Source organism: Amia ocellicauda, chromosome 23 (assembly GCF_036373705.1).
Source record: "Amia ocellicauda isolate fAmiCal2 chromosome 23, fAmiCal2.hap1, whole genome shotgun sequence".
NCBI classification, from domain to species: Eukaryota; Metazoa; Chordata; class Actinopteri; order Amiiformes; family Amiidae; genus Amia; species Amia ocellicauda.
The window spans coordinates 9,174,555-9,187,046 of NC_089872.1; positions in this window are offsets into that span (position 1 = coordinate 9,174,555).

Below are 12,492 nucleotides of genomic sequence, written 5' to 3' on the forward strand. Positions count from 1 at the left end.
GGCAGCCCGGGCTTCATGTCCTGCGAGGGTGTGTGTAGGTAAAGCGAGGGGTATATAAGGTGCAATGGCAGTGCTCACCCGCAGAAAGTTGCTCATCCGTGTTGTTTTTGTGTTTTTTTGGGGGGGGTGGAAAAGGGCAAGGGTCCCGCTGCATGCATGCATTGGGGGCTTCTTCTCGTTTTTTTTTTTTTTTTTTTGTATGTCCTGCACTTGCGTGTGCATGTTTCTGCACATGATGTGGCGTGCATGGGAGCTACGTCATGTCTCTTTTTTTGTTGCTTCATGGAGTTAAAAAAAAGGTATAATATATAGTAGGCTATATTATATAATATGAAACTATCAGCAGTAATGTGTGTATACATATGTATGTATGTATGTATGTATGTATGTAATGAACAATTGGGATTTTGTTTTTACAACGGATTGTTTGGTTAAATATTAATTATTCATTCATAGTGTTCATTTAATTAGCCTTTTGGAAAACATTTTAATACATAATTTAGTGACACACTTGACAGTAATTTCAAACTACTTTTTAGTTCCGATATTTTTCTATAGTATAGCCTAGTGATTGTATAGATATGTATATATTACCGCTGTTTAAAATGCACCTTTCCCTGATATGTATGATAAGTATTCTTCCTTAACAAAATCCAGTGCTAACTGACAGTTCACAGCTGTTGCATGACTTCAGTAAAATGTATAATACAATACTTCTGTATTATGCTACATATTATTTTTGTTTTAGTGTTTCTCCTGTGTAAAATTACTATACTTATAGTACATTTCAGTAGTAGAGAGTGGGAACAAAATTAATCATGCATGCTAAGCATAATCTTTATTACCTCGGGGCTTCACAATAGTGCGATCTCTTCTTCTCGGAATAATCGCAGCAATCTGTCCTGTTAATGTTAACAAGATGGAAAGTAAAATAAGACAGGAAGGGAAGTAAATCGTTAAGGTAAAATAAGTTTGCAATTCAACGTTATTCAAAGGTTAAATTATCTTATTTTTTTTAAATGAATGTCAAAATAGAAGAGAATAAATAATTTCATAAATAAACCTCATTGCACAGTAAGTGTCTATACCTTAGTACAGGTTGTATGTGCTTATATGGTGTTTTAAAAGATTGTATGTATTTAAACACTTGATAACACTTTTAAACAGTGATAATGACTATATACTGAAAATGCAGATAAAAGAAACTCGGCGAATCTGTTTCCAGATGTTTTGCATTACACTGTGTTTAAACAAAGTAAAGGTAATTTAAGTGGAGTTCCTACCACAATTTATATCTTATAACGTATATATTCCCAAGCCTGTCAGGACCCAAGGTGATACAATATGTTGTGTCGTTTTTTTTAACTGGTAACATTTAATTATTGTCTGCTATTTTCAACAATATCTTGTCGGTCATGTCAAACAGGTAAAGGACTGTACATCTCAACGTGTGTTCATGTAGTGCAACAGTGAGAGAATAGAGTCACTGAGCCCTTAGTTGTATGTCTGTGTTGTTAATTACATGTTGTTGATAATGTACGTCTTTTAAATAACAGAATATGCATAAGACACCTATGTATAAAATACATGTATGATTATTAGAAATTACAAGGAATTTCATGGGTGATTGCTAAACGGCTTAAAACAACTGGTTTCCCACGCATTAAATAATGCCAATCTAGTTATATAATAATAATAACAATAAATGTATATATTATTATATAAGCGTCATCTTACGTGTCGAAAACCAGTAGTTTTAAAGCCTTTTACCAAACACCAATATATATATATTTTGACAGATGTTTTAATCTAATATCACAACATTTTATAGAAACTTATTGTGAAAACAATATCTATCAAGAACATTACTAAATCTGTATAGTCCTTCCTGTAAATGTGATATATGAAAACCCATCTGTGAATCTATGTAGCAAATATGTAAAACAGTAAAGATGATAAGTAGAAAATACAGAATTTGACCACATATTCTAATGATTTAATGATCAATACTTTCAAATGAGATGTAATTAAAGTATGAAATAATGGTTGCCCTCACACCACATACACTTAATTTGACTTTCAGAAGACTGATTGTGTCCACAGCCAACAACATGAATGATGGCACAAGAAAACAGCCGGCAAACACAAAATAATAGCCTACTGTAGATTATAGCATAAATTAATAATTTGAAATCCTTTAATTGTATCTGGGTCAGTCTTTTGAGGTATGAAGAGATAAAGGTCTAAATGCACCACTATATAATGATATATTAAGTTTCTAACTATAAGAATATGAGTACAATAAACAAATAATAACTTTCACCATCTATCAATCTTATATACAGTTAAGGAGGGTGGGGGTCCCACCTAGACACCCAGGTTTTGAACTATTAAATAGAATAGGTTTGAAGCCAAATATCCATAAAGTTCCACATGCCAAATATGGCAGTTTCATTTCCCTAGTTATAATTGGTCTGCCCAACTTACATTAAGGAATTAAATCCTAACCCATATTATACTCTGATAATTTTTCGTATTTTTGTCAGTATCACAGTGCAGGAGAGACAGCATCTCAAAATACGCCCCCCAAAAATACAGTTGAGTCACTTCGACAGCAATTTTGAGAGGGCTATTTAAAAAGCTATTTTAAAAAATGTGGAAGGCAGTGTTAGGACATGATATTATGTCACGTCTGTTTTTGTGACTTAATATTTACATTGTACATCAGAGTATAATATGTTCCTCTTCTGACAGTAAAATAGATTGGAACAAGGATGTTATTATTACTCCAACTAATTTCTCTCTCTGTAATGTCCTTTTTATTAGCACTAGTCTGAGTTCTCAGAAAGTTCAGGTGTGTTCAGATCCATTGTAGTTGATTGTCTAGGTAAACAGGGTACAATAAATTATCTATAGTTCTACAGAACTGCAGCACAGACAACCTGTATGGGAAAACAATTTGAGATAATTTGATTCCCCACCGAATCTACCTCTCAGAGTGCATAATCTAGAGCAAAGCAGTAGCTGTAGACACAGTGCTACATTTAGATGCATATCAGCAAACGTGTGGATACCTTTTGAATTAAATGAGCTATTGGATGATGTGATGTATTGACGTTGCCAGAATCACAAAGTTCTCTCCTCTGCAAAAAGACAAGCGTTGAATTATTAAATATTCACTGATGTCAAGTGGTTGACCGTTCACCTTTGACATTTTTGTTCAGTAACTCATTTGTAAAGCAATTTCTAATTATTTTTGCTCTGTTTGAATGGTCCCAGCTACTATAAGAATCTTTATGTCTGATAAATTCCATGTAGTAAGTGGAGTACATCCAAATTAGCTGATGAATAAGCACTTGGGAAACACTGTGTAGACTTTTACTTAATCACACTTTCGTTTGCATAAGAAAATGTACAAAGTTTTGCCATTCAATAGAAATGAATGATCATTGAAGCAGGACTACAGAACTAGGACACTGGGACTTGTGCCATTAGATTTGGGTATTCACACATCCAGAAATATTCCCATATGCTGAATGGCAAGTGTTCGTGAAATGTTACATTGCTGGTATATTGGGAAAATGAAGACAATATCTTCAAAGTCACGTTCATTTGAAAGTTCAGTGCTCCTACGCACACCTCACACAGGCACAGATCTCCAGGATGCCATACGAAGAAACAAGTGCTGTTTATGATGTTGTTTGGTATTTGTGTACCATGTTGTTGTGCTTCTGCAAGGTTGTTGTAACGTTGGATGTATCGCGGCTTCAGAATGTATGTAGATTTAAAGTTTAATGTGTTATTATGTGGGTGGCTGTGTTTACATGCTGATGAAGAAGTCAAGAAAGTAGAGGTTTTGGTTGAGTTTTGAATCTTAATTAATCGCAGATCAAAGCCACGGAACAGAAACGGTCCAAGGCAAGGATTGTTAAATGAATACAGTATCAATAAAAGACTCCATGACAGAAATTGTGCTGTACCACCTTAAAAGGGTCACGATCCTTCCGCTACTGTCATGACTTTTTACTAGCATGTAAACAGATTTTGTTCCTGTTTCCAATACATTTCTGGCCTAAAAACCTCTGTGTAAAACCTATTAATGTATAATATGCAGTATGTTATTCACATCAATAAAAAAAAATCCAATATAATAATGAATGTCTGAGTACTTTTTATTGACACTGTATTTGTTATTCTGGTATTTTCATATCCTTATGAGTCTTGCACAACTAAACTCCCCATAGACGCCAGTGTGTATATTTCCAATAACTGAAAAGATAAAGCTGCATGCAAATCCGAAGCAGACACAGAACAAGTGAACCCTGAGGGAGTGGCACAAATTCAGTGACCTTTGTAATGGAAGTGCAGGGAAAAAAAAAGGAAATGGAAAAACAAAGCAAAATCCATAATCATAATAATAATAATAATAATAATAATAATAATAATAATAATAATAATAATAAAATGAAGACACCATATCACCTAGTATTCATGCAGTTGCAAAATATGCTCCTCCCCGCAGACCCGTCAAAGGAGAATTGTCACACAATCCGGACAAGGCCGTCACAACCCAGTGGGGGGCTGGCCGTCTATTTGACGTGAACCCATGTGGGCCGACTTCAGTCATCCCAGTAATGCCTCTTCCCAGGATTTCCTCAGACAAATTCCGTGCCAGGAAAGAACTGCAATCCAGCAGTAAAAAAAAAAGACTGATCTCATCCGAATGACATTTAAAAGCAGTGCCTCCATGTGTAACGCAAGGTTTATGCTGCTATGTATGGTTGCAGAATGAGCAGGTCTTCTCTGTGTATGTAGGTATCTGTTTATTTATATATAGAAAGAGATAATATTGATAATACATTAAATAATCTAAATAAAATCAAAACTTGACCTATGTATATCCAATAAAACTGCAATTATTGCCACATTTATATCATTTAAGGTGTCGGGAGTGTGATGTATATGCAATGTAACATTTCCTGAACACAGAAATACATTCTACCAAGGGCAAACACACAGGTTATGCAAAACATGTCTTCATACAAGAAACAAGAAATTATTTAAAGCCAATTTGTTTCCACATACAAAAATAATACAAACAAGTCCATGCACGATAAAAGCATAATGCAATGTTAAAAGACTCACCCAGCCTCATAGAGTGATGGCATGTTGTGTAATAAATAAATTCATAAATATAACTATTTATATTGGTAGTGTAACAGTAACACACACAATTATTCAGACAAGATGTTAGTCAAGAAACCCCTCATTTGTACTGCAAACTTACAAGGTTGTGCTGGCCCCAATTCCCAAAAGATGAACAAAACTGCTCTTACTTTTATTTATTTTTGACTGATAGGCAGTTTTGATTCTCTGTGTTTGTACAGATGACAGTGTCTTTATGTATTGCTGCGACGATAGCTGCGCCTGCACCAGTCTGATGTTTGAATCGAGACTCTGGGTGTTGCGTTCCATCTGTTCAGACCAAAGACGAAGATGAGAGAACGCTTTCCTCTGACACTATTTAAATAGTTCTCTTTATTTCCCCATAGAGACTCCGGAGAACAGAAGTATTCTGGAGGACATCTTTTTACAACCAGAAACGTCCTCAGGCTGTGATTCTTATTGCGTCGACCGAGTTTTATGCCATGATACGAATGGGATGTTCTTCTGATTTCGTTTTTTGAAAGTTTGTTCACTTTTAACCTCCCTTGCTTTTTATTTCAATTTTGCAGAGTTCAATTGTCACCTTATGCCTCAACTGACATCTGACCATACAGACTTGAAGATCAGTTCCTTTCTCATCATTTCAATGGAATCCGTATACACCACATTATCCAGATCAGAAGTTAAGGCCAATCTTATACAACTTCAGAAGTCCGGCCAAACCCAATGGACATAGTAGAAGATGATAAATAATGTTTATATCAGCCAACTGAGAAATTGGGGTTGTCTTCTTCTGAAACTGCAGCTTAAAACTCCACACATACGAACAATTCACAGAACTTGCAGTAACATATATTTGTAGATGTAACACAAAAAACATTGCCAAGCTGCCTAAGTGAACATGATCTAGGAACCAATTCCAACGTCTCTAAAAGTACAAAATCTATTTTTTCAAGCGGTTAATGAGGTCTTCAGGGACTGGAGTGACAATGTAAATGTGGAAACATACAGAGTACTGACACATACTACTCCTGGGTGAAATTTGTACCTAGTTTTTGTTGTTTTGGTGGATGTAGTTTATTAAACCCGCCTGCAATCCATATAACACAACCAGGGCAGAATTCACAAAGCAGAAAAGGACCCAGATAATGATTGTGGTCACCTGCTCCGAAACCTGGCTATTGAAATTCAACGGAGGGGTCTGATAGCAGATGCGACTACCAGGAAACCCAGTCATTTGAATGTATGCAAAGCGACTTCCATCAAAGAGTGGAAACAAAGAAAATCAGCTAGACAAATGTCCAGAACTCATCCAAAACCTCCAAACTAAGCAGCAACTAAGAATGTTTGAATACTATTGACCTTGCAGAATTTTCATATTTGTTTTTAACAGCCTAAGTGGTGTTTAGAAGTTGCCCCCTGTCATCCATATTTGTTCAAATCCTTAAATATATATATCCCCCATGGGGTTATAAACACTTGTCATTTACTGTGTTCCGGATTTCCTCACTGAAATATTCAATTGAAAGGGGTACTTAAAAAATAAGCCTGTCCAATTTCAAAGCTGGTCGAGATCTGCACACCTTGCATGTCTTTCAAATGGCTTTAAATTGAGTTTTTAGAACCTGCCAGAAGCCATGCAATTGAGATGTAAATGGCTAATCTATATACCTTCATATGGCAGGAGTTTTTTAGTCAGCAAAGCTGGCACTTTTTTTATTATTACATGCAGGCTTACAATATGGTACAATGGTTTGAAATATGTGCCTTTTTTATACTCGCATGGTGTGCAAGAATGCCAAATAATGGAAAAAAGAATCATAAAATACTACAATAGAGTATAATAATAATAATAATAATAATAATAATAATAATAATATATTACAAAGTCACCTTATAATAACATAGTAACATAAGCAGGTGTTTCTTAGAAGATGGATCAATCATTTCAGGATTAAGTGCTCCAGTCGAAAGCTAAATCTACCCTATTATTAGTTTTTAAACAGGCCGAAGAAGGTCTTTATTCTGTCCCACCTCAGTGTAGGGTATTGTCACCCTGAGCTGCAGCTACCAGTGACTTCACCAGCTGAGGAATGTGTGAAGGAGGGGGTTGCCAGATGACCACACAATCTTTCAAAAGCATCCCAGGCATTTTCGCGTCGGGCCACGATCCGCACCGATGACTGGGGCTCCCAAGGAGGCCGGCGACTCGAATGGCGGAATGAGACGCAAGTGTTTTCCCGACCGATGTGATCATTCGCGTGAGGGATCGGGGTTCTAAGTGTCAACGTATCACTTTTATGAGCAGCCCACCTCATAGTTGTAAACATAAGATCCCTCCATATTCTGCGAACCACCAGTCAATGAATTCAGCTCACTTCTGTATCCCTCCCACCAGCACACGGGAGATAAAGTCCTCTGAACTGTGCACTGTCCAGTCATCTTCTTTCCTCACACCACAGGCCAACTACACAAAGCAGCTGTTTTCTACCGTTCCGAGCCCTTCATTTATATTTATAAATTCCATGTTTACTAGTTTACGAGTGTATACATTTATAAAAAGAAAATACATGTTTTTGAAAGGAACTTGGACAACAATTTGGGAAGTACACAAACAACAGCTGTAGTGCTTTGAAGTGTTGACATGCTGAGCCAAACTGAAGGCTGTTCCTCTCTGTGACCTTACCTTTAGGCGTGGGCCGGGTACCATGGTGTATCACGTTAGGAGGAAGGGGGAGAAGCAGTGTGGAGTCACAGGAGAAGTAAGAAGAATCAGTTCATTGTGAAACTGTGTGTTCACGGCAGCTGTCCTGTTCATTCCTTCCTCTTGAGGTCACTGTGGAATCCAGTTTGTTTCTGCAGTGTCCTGGGAATAAAGGTCCAGGGAAGGCCTGAATCGTTGGGTTGAAAGGCTCTTATCGATGACTTTGCATTCTCGGACGAAGCGGAGGTCTCTGTGTCTGAGACGGGGAAATTTCCTGTGCTGCAGTTTGTGGCCTGTCTGTCTCTGTGACTTTCTGCTGCCCTCTACACAAACTACTCCACATTACAGTTTACATTTATACTACCTTTCACTATAGTCCACGAAACTGCATCCCCCAAACTGTCAGGTAAAAGCAGGATAAATGAAGACAAAAACAATCTTTCCCCTGCAAATGAAAACACTTTTCAGTATAATTGACAAATATGGAAATTCAATGATAACTTCCTGTAATTTTGAAATACTGAGCATAATTAATGTGGTTATTAAACACTGTTCGTGTAACCCTGATATAATATGTCTGTTGCCATATGTAAACACTGTATATATTGTTTGAGGAAGATGTGATTGGACATAAAAATCTCAGCTCCGATGACTACAACATCTTGCCTTTAATGGATTAAATACATTTAACAGGTTGTGTTTTGAGTGCTCTGAGATTTGCTTTCCTGGAAGTGAATCAATTTATAAAAAAATGCTTGTATTGGTTATTTATCACCTAATAATATTATATAGATTGCATATACTATATAGAAGTATTATCATTTGACTAACTTGTCTTTTCTTATGATCAATCCCACCATAACATTTTTTCCCAAAACAAAACCTGCAGGATCAGTATTTTGTATTTAATATTTTGCTATTATTAACTGTTAAGTCGCTATTAAGTTTATGAAGTGTTATTAAGTGCGGAATACTAATGTGTACCATTTCTGAATATCTCTCTACTCCTAACCCAACCCTAACCCTAACCTCAACGTTTGAAATCAACATCAAATATTGTACTGATTTCAGTTTTGTCAAAGGTTTGAACAGGATAAAACTAACTTACAAAAACAGACAGCTCACAGACAGCAGACTGAGGCAAATTGAAATGCCTAAACCCTGTTCAGAATTTCATACTAGGAAATACATGACGGTGAAACCTGTTTCCTTTTAGGATTGTCTTTATAAGTAGTACCTTCAGCTGCTGCAAGGCCTATTTGGTATCTGAAGACTTTTCCGAGTGAGAGCAGTGAGCTTCTGTAAATGCTTTTCTTGCAGCAAGAAAGTTGAGCATCTATCCACTGCAGTATTTCACCTTTGCCTGTCTCAGCAGGATGGCAGAAAATCCATACTGTTTGCTGCAAACTATATTCTGCCTTGAATTTTTATTCCTCTCCTGACAGAAAATCCTGCATCTAATTTCTAATTCATCACAAGTTCCACCAAAGATTTCACATTGGGCCAGAAAAACCAACCTCTCCTGTATTCTGAACTCGTTCCACGTTGAAAAAGCAGTTTATGAGTTTCGTGTTGCCTCTCTCTTATTTACCAAACTGTTGCAAAAAAAAACAGTGTAGTAAACTCCTGTTGTAATAAGAAACTCTTCTACTTTACTGCTTCACATTATTGAAGCAAGAATTATCCATTATTGTTAAAATGTAGGAAGCAGAAACCAAAACTGTGCATAAAAAGCATGTAATATATCCAACAGTCTCCAGATTTCACGTAAAGGCACAATTAAAATATACCACGGAAAAGCAATGTACAATACATAAATATTTGGACAGTGACACAATTGTCATAATTTTGCCTCTGTATGCCACCACAATGGATTTGAAATGAAACAATCAAGATGTGCTTTAAGTCTAGACCTTTATCTTTAATTTGAGGGTAGTTACATCCAAATTGGGTGAACGGTGTAGGAATTACACGCATGTGGTCCCCCGAATTTTAGGGGCTCAAAAGTCATTGGACAAACTAACATAACCATGAATTAAATTGTGAGTTTCAACACTGTGCAAATATTTATGGACCTAACTGTTCACGATTACAGAGCAACACAATTAATTTTTGGTCTCGTAAAACATTTGTTTACTTTCCTCATTGCAAAAATGTATTGTGAACTGTGATTTCTCAGGATACAGTATAAAAAGAAGCAGGATTCTTCATGGATAATGTTGAATGAAAGGTTTTCAGGTTTTTGCTACTTGTTGTGTTATTGTGCTATTTCGATCGATCTACCTGTCTTCATATGTCTTTTGTACATGACTTTATTGTTTTTTAAATTCAATCAATGGAACCCATGCACTGCAATCCTTTGGAAACCCAAAGGAGGGAACTAATTTGCCGAACAAGTTAAATGGTTTGTATCTGCCAAAAGTGTTTGAAAGGTACCCCGTTAGTTCAAATACATAATAAATGCCTCCATTATTTCTGTATTCACTTCGTTTACTATTTGAATCTCTTTGATTTGAGCAGAAGTTACTTATGTTCTGGCAGGACATTAATTTGAAATGGACCATGCTGTGTGATTTGCTGCATCTAAAAAAAAAAAAAAAAAGCTTATGGATTGTACAGCAATAAAAGTGTATTCAGTATCATTTATCTGTGATTGTAAAGGGATCATTAAATAGTGACAACCCCTTAAAGATGTTAAAAAGGTGGTTGGAGCTTTTAAACATATCCCAATTCCCCAGACCAAATATTAATCGTTTACTTATTCGTTTATTATAAATATTTTATCTTTGAAGGCCAAACTGATTCACACACAACCATGCACACATACAAATAAGTAAACAGACAAATGCAGTCAAAACAATTATGTATTTATGTCAAAATGGGTGTATGTATCTATTTCAGTCCCATAAAAGGTTTTAATGTGATATTTATAAAACTGAGAGTGAATTTTGACCCTTTATGATTTGAATTACGTTTTTATTGTATTAAAGCATGCAATTATCTTATTTTTTGTTTCTTTTCAGATGTTTTGGACAGACTTATTATTCATTCATGTGTTCCTTCTCTGTAGAATACCTGCCAATCTGCATTTCCCAGGGTTTCCCTATGGGGATTTCCAGGCCCTCTTGCATAGGTTTCCAGAGAAAGACCAGCTGGTACACAGCCCAGGTCCCGCTGTATGAACCGCTGAATTGTTTTGGTTTTTCACCCCTTAGTTGATCCAATTCACAGTAAAAGAACTGAGACCGTATCAATAAACACGCTTGTACCTGAATCGTTTACAAACTTTTACCGCTAGATAAGATCTATCTGTTTAATCTGAACATGGTGACTGGACACAGTAAAAAACAAGACAAGAATGAAAGAATTCTGATTTAGGCTTGATTTATACTACACCATAATGAATTAATTTGAAGAACTATTACACCAGAAAATTACAATTATTTAAATACACATTTTCACTATTTTTAGTCCCTATCACAAAATATGGACATAATAGAAAACAACAATTTTAACTCTATGATGCTGAAACCTGTTAATCTTGTATGTAGTGCTTTTAGACTGAAAAACACATCAGAAAACATAAACTGTTAATTTGTATAGGTTTGGGCTGGGTAGGAGTCTTTAATGTTAGGAACTTGTGTAAATTAACAATTGAAAAAAAAATGTCTGTTTTGAAAGTACACCTATTCTGATAACACTGCAAATTCAGGTACAATTATATATTCTGAGCAATTAACAGTAAAAGCTCCTTTCTGAGAAATGATTTTCTGGGAACAGGATTTTTAAAAGGAGATGGACATATCTACTTTTAATTATTAAAAGTAGAGCCAATTGCGGTGAGGGAACATTTCAATTAAAAGTATGTGGTTGACAACTTCTTTCACGAATAAGCTATTTGCATCAAACAATAGTAGTTTGTCGATAATTCCTTTCTTCTCTGTGCAGAATACAGGTTTCAGTTGTGTTGAAAAGGAAAGCACAGTGGAAGAGTACATCACCTTTCAAGGAGACAGATGTGGATTAGTGAGCACAACATTATTTGACTGTTAACTAAAATCATCAAGGGCCCAGTTAGGGAATCTACAAAAGAGAATTAAAAAGAGCTGGGACACTGACCTCAAAATGGTTTGAATTGAAATCTAATGTGTTCCTGTATGTATGTGGCTTACTGTCCAAGTCATGCCAACATATATGTAGTCCCGTAAAAGTAGAAAATAATTGCCAGCCGAACTGATGTTCCGGAATGTCTTTTTGTACCCGCCCTAGATAATCGCCTCTCATGAACAATGCTGACATCCTATGCTGTACAGTTCATAAATACAATCAGTATTTCCCAGTAAAGTTCAGGTACAGTTTGTTTATATTTAAAACCAATTCATATTAAATAACCTTAATCCCGTTCTCCTCGAATACCAGCACTTTTTGTAAAGCTTCCTTGCTCACAAGCACTACAAATTAGACAGTTTGTGGACGATTTAGTCAAAAGTAAATAATATAAACACACAAAGTATAGATGGAAATAATTACAGAATCCACATTACCAATCAGAAACAGGGCTGTGATATTTAACTGTTGTGACGATGCATGTCTGGTCATAATACAGAGGAAGGCAAAGTCTT